Genomic DNA, 6,000 nt, shown 5'->3' with positions numbered 1-6,000 from the left:
CCAAACGGCCGCTTCAAAATGGCGTTAGCAGGCGCAAATTTTTTTGACGCTAAACTGCGTTAGCGCAGTTTAGCATCAGAAAGTATAAATACGGGCCTCAGTTTCTCCACACACCCTAGCACGCACATCTGAGATATGAGACATGGGTCACTGGAGAGCCCAGATCTCTCCCTCACTGTAGTACGGACACCCATCATTGAAAAAGAGAGGTGTTAGTGAAGAAGCCAGACCTCCCCACACCCTACTATGCACACCCATCATCTGAGGCATAGCTGTCAGGGAAGAAGCCAGTTTGTCCTCACACCCTAGTATTCACACCCATCATCCAAGAGTGGGGTCTTATTAGAGGACAGAGCAGTCCCTCCTCACACCCTACTATGCGCACCCATAATCTGAGAGAGAGATCTCAGCGGAGAGGCTTTTCTCTCTCTACATCACACTATGCACAGCAACATCCCAGAGAACGGTCTTAGTAAAGTATCTCTGTACAGCCTACTATGCACACCCATCATCCAAGGGTGAGGTCTCAGCGGAGAGGATAGTTCCTCCCTAAACACTACTATACATACCTGTTATCTATGAGCGGGGTCTCAGAGGAGAAGCCAGTCCCTCCCCACACCCTACTATGCGAACTCGTCATCCAAGAGAGGTCTTAGTGGAGAAGCTTGTCCTTCCCCACACCTTACTATGCATGTTTATCACCCTGTGGAGGGTTGTTAGTGGAGGAGGTTAGTCCTTCCCTACACCCTACTATGTACACCTGAAGCCTTGTGGAAAGCCGTGAGCAGAAAGGCCAGTCCCTCCAAGCACCCTCCTATGCACATCTGTCACTACAGAGAAATGTCTCAGTGGAGAGGCTAGTGTCTCTCTACACCCTACTATGCACACTTATCATCCAAGAGAGGGATCTCATTAGAGAGGTTCATTTTCTCCACACACCCTATTACACACATATGAAATAGGAGACCGGGGTCACTGGAGAGCCCAGATCCTTCCCTCACTGTAGTACAGATACCCATCATCCAATAGAGAGGTGTTAGTGAAGAAGCCAGACCTTCCCACACTCTACTATGCATACCTATCATCTGAGACATAGCTGTCAGGGAAGAATCCAGTTTCTCCTCACACCCTAGTATGCACACCTGTCACCCAAAAGTGGGGTCTCATTAGAAGACAGAGCAGTCCCTCATCACACCCTGCTATGCACACCCATAATCTGAGAGAGAGATCTCAGCAGAGAGGCTAGTCTCTTTCCACACCTTAGCATGCACACTGTCATCCCAGAGAAAAGTCTTAGCAGAGAGCCCAGTACCTCTCTACAGCCTACTATGTACACACGTCAATCAAGAGTGAGGTCTCAGTGAAGAGGCTAGTTCTTCCCTAGACACTACTACACACACCTGTAATCCAACACAGGGTTTTCAGCAGAGAAGCCAGTCCCTCTCCACACCTTACTATGCACACCCGTCATCCAAGAGAGAGGTCTTAGTGGAGAGGCTAGTCGTTTTCCACACCCTACTATGCATGCTTACCACCCTGTGGAGGGTTGTTGTTGGAGGAGGTTACTCCCTCCCTAAACCCTGCTACATACACGTCTCCCTGTGAAAAGCTGTGAGCAAAGCGGACAGGCCCTCCACGCACCCTCCTATGGACATCTGTCACTACAAAGAAATGTCTCAGCAGAGAGGCTAGTGTCTTTCTAAACACTACTATGGGCACCTGTCATCCAAAAGGGAGGTCTAAACAGAAGGGCCAGTCCCTCCTCAAACTCTACTATGCACTTCTGTCATCCTAAAGATAGGTTTCAGCATAGAGGCCAGTCTCTCCCCACACGCTACTACACACACCCATCATCCAAGAAAGGAGTCCATCCCCTTAAAGAGGCACAGTCTCTACACACACACACTCTACTATGCCAGTCCATGATATGAGCAAAGGTCTTACTGGAGAGGCCAGACTCTTCTCACACTGTAATATGGACTACTGTTATTCAAGAGAGAGTTTTTAGTATAGAAGCCAGCCCTCCCCACACCCTACTATGCACATGTGTCATCTGAGAAATAGCTGTCAGTGTAGAGGCCAGTCTTTCCTCACATCCTACTATGCACAGCCATCATCCAAGAGAGGGGTCTTATTAGAGGAGAGGGCAGTCATTTCACACACCCTACTATGCACACACACCATCCAAGAGTGAGGTCTCGCGGAGAGGCCAATCCCTACCCACAATCTACTATATACACCCATCATCTGAGAGAGGCGTCTGAGCGGAGAGGCCAGTCCTTTCCCATATTGTGCTACACACATTTACTGTCTAAGAGAGGGATTGCAGTGGAGAGGTGAGACCCTACCGACACCCCATTACACACATCTGTTATCTAAGAGTGTAGTGGGCAGCAGAGAGGCCAGTTCCTCCCCACACCATACAACACACTCCCATCTTCGAAAAGATATATCTCAGTGGAGAGACAAATCTCTCTCCACACCCTACTATGCACCCCTGTCAGATAAGAGAGAGAGCTCAGTGAAGGGGCAGGTCTCTCCCCAGACCATAATATGCACTGTGGCCTGAGAGAGAAGTTAAGAGGCTAGGCTCTCCTCTCACACCGTACTATGCTAAGCCCTAATACGTATATCTTTCATCCAAGGGAGAGGTCTAATGTAAATGGCAACTCTCTTTATCCTAGTAGTCTGAGTGATGAATCCAGTCTCTTCAGTTTCGAGCATTGTTTTTACGTTAGGCTTATTAGCCTTGCCAGAGTCAGATGAATATATGGATAGAGGCAGGTGTTTGGGGGCTCTCACTGTTGTGAGAGTCCAGTGGGTGTCAATATTCCAACAAAAAGGGAGTTATTATATGAAAGAATTATTGGTTAAAGAGTGATAGTTTTGCAAAGGACTATGGCAGTCAATGAGTTTGCAATTATGTTGTGACCTTCGAGAGTCTCTCTAGAGTAGTTTGCAACCTTCAGAAAGTGAAGCTTGCTGCATAAGGCTCATACTATCCTGCAAGAGTCTTGAGAGACCCGCATGGAAAATTACTGAGTCAGCCTGCCATGAGGTGTTTTGCGATCCCTCAAGCATCTTGCGAGATCGTTTAGGGAGAAGTAGAGAAAAAGAACCAGGTTATATTAAGGTCCACCAATACCAATATAGCCCCATATTTATACTTTTTTAGCGCCGCCTTTGCGCCGCTTTTTTACGCAAAAGCGGTGCAAACTTACAAAATACAATTGTATTTTGTACGTTTGCACCGCATTTGCCTCAGAAAATGACACAAATGCAGCACTAAAAAAGTATAAATATGGGCCATAGAGTTTGATAATGTTATTTTTTAAATATGTTTCAAATTGTGTACTTTTTAAGTGTTTGGTGATTATCTCCCAAACCTAATTGGCAAATAGTAAGACAATTAGTAATGAACATTTTGTTAAAAATGAAGAGGGTCTTCTTTTTCCTGAAATATTGAACACAGGCCCTTTATTTTGTTGAACAGCATCAGTAGATACCCTACTGTTTAGAAACTTGTTCTACCTCATGTTTACTGAGTGAAAAGCTGTTTGTAGAGTTGTAGGTTCCACAGTATAGCTTTTTAGAAGTAGACATTAGATTGTAGAAAGATATCATCAGGGATTCTATGTTGTGTAAAAAAAGAAGTGTTCACCCTGTATACAGTTGTAAGTAAAGGAGGCAGTGTTTTTCAAATTATAAAACAAAGAATCTGCAGCGTGTTAATACAAGGCCTAGTGTTTTCCTAAACCCTATCATTCACATCCTTTGCCCTTATTAGAGTTTTCAGAGGAGAGATTGCTGTTTTTAAAGTGAAACACCCTGCTCACTGTTAGATAAGGTGTGTCAAGAGGAATGTGTTACTCTGTAAACCTTTATGGAACTAGCTCTTACCTTTTACGGAGGTGTCAATACGTACAGTGTATATTATGCAGAGTAGGTGCATCCACCTGCTTTGTCACTTTGAGCTGTGTACAGTATGTTTTGGATGATTTTGGTGAGTTTCTTGGGTCAGCTAATTTAAACATTGCAGGTATTAATTATAAAACCCCTGGTTAATTGTTTTGTACTGATCTTGCAAATGTGTGCAGGTATCTCAACACCAGATTTTAAGCCATGCTTCACTTTATCTGTGCAAAAAATGAAAGATGCACTTGGTGAAGCTGTGAAATTTTTCAGGAGAAAAGAATAAGACATTAGTGGTACACCAGGTATAAATATGTTATTGTGGGTGAAACATGTACAACAGTTTAAATAGTATAGAGATGAATTACTGTTATCATTTTTGGAGCAATATGTAACTTTTAATTTTGGGGGGGGTTTGTAGGAGAAAAAGGGAAACCAGATGGTTGAAAAGAAAACTACCATGTGACAACATATTTGGAGGAGAATAGCAAAACCTTTTCACATTTGAAGAAGCAAGAAACAATAGCTTATTCAGCTTATCCTGGAGGGTGTAGTTGTTTAAAAAAACAAATAAGTTGCTTACAGAAGGAGAAAAATACAGGCTTCTTTAAAAACATTGGATTAGCAGCAGCCTGACTGGATAGTACTTGAGAAGGTAGTGTATGCACAGGTGGAAAAGATGTATCTGAAATGTGGACTATTTTAGAAAAGGAAGTCATCTGAGTACTGGCAAATCTCTGTTGATGCATAAACCTTAAATGTATCTACATACCAGTAGTGGTCATGCTGTACTGTTTTTATTGTTACAAATTTGACAGATGTGTTTTTGTTCATAGTCTAAAACTGCTTGTGTCTGCTTATCAGACTTAGAAGATATTTGTAATGATTAAAGTTCTTTATATTGATTGTTTTAGAGTTGTTAACAAAGCCTGTGGATACAGTTGTAGATTTCCGGCGAAGATGGTGGAGAAAGCCAACAGGTGCTTGCACATCTGCAAAAGTATAACAGCCGTAGGATCAGAGAATAGTCATATAAGTGAACCATGTAGTAGTGGGTGCCAGGCTAGCCAAAACACCTGCCACCACGGGTGTTGGAGGGCCACTCACTAAGAAGTGGGTGGCTGCCTATATAATACAAAAAGAGTGGCCAGGGCACACCGGTGTTGTAAATCCAGAAAATGTTCAAGAATTGATAGATGTCCGGTCCGATAGAAATTTATTATAGATGCAAGTAGGTAGTAGAAGTCTCAATCACAGAAATTGCGTAGTACAAAGTGTCAAAGTATCCAGAACAGCCAGACGGTAACAAATGAGCAGAGTTACAGTAAAGTAATCAAATGTAACAATAAGTCCATGCAGCAGAAAACAGCCCAAAGTGTCAAAGTATCCAGAACAGCCAGATGGTAACAAATGAGCAGAGTTACAGTAAAGTAATCAAATGTAACAATAAGTCCATGCAGCAGAAAACAGCCAACACGTGTTTCGTCTTCAAGACTTTGTCAAGGCCTAAGATGTATAAAACGTATATGTGAGTACGGTTGGAGCAAACAAGAACTGTAAATGCACATACTGATTATTCCCGATGCGACCGGCACGTTTATTCTGTCCACGAACCTTGAGGCTTATCATGGCCGATGCTCATCTTGTCAATACTATTTGACCTCACCTGGAGATACATGGCAGACCTCAGTTCTTGTTTGCTCCAACCGTACTCACATATACGTTGCGTACTTTCAGCACGTCTCTGGTGGCTGCAGACAAATGGGTGCTTAACTAATTTATATGAATAATGAAAAGTAGCGGAGCCAAAATACACCCCTGATGTACCCCTAAAGACCTCAGTAGTTTCCCCGGCACAACCATATTGCACCCTGACCCGAGGTTTTCATGCAGGATGTACAAAAAAAAAATCACAAAGGGAACCTCCACTCCCAGATCAAGTAAAGCCAATCATAATGTTGCCCTGTTTACCCTGTTGAATGCAGTGGATAGGTCCATACACATACTCGTATGCACATATTTGTGCAGGCATTCCATATATACATACATCAGTGGTATCTTACAGACAAGTACATAGAACTGTACAAA

The sequence above is a fragment of the Pleurodeles waltl genome, chromosome 1_1, assembly GCF_031143425.1.
Source record: "Pleurodeles waltl isolate 20211129_DDA chromosome 1_1, aPleWal1.hap1.20221129, whole genome shotgun sequence".
Lineage (NCBI taxonomy): Eukaryota > Metazoa > Chordata > Amphibia > Caudata > Salamandridae > Pleurodeles > Pleurodeles waltl.
The sequence above is the reverse complement of the archived record's forward strand: the minus strand, read 5'-3'. Positions refer to the sequence as shown.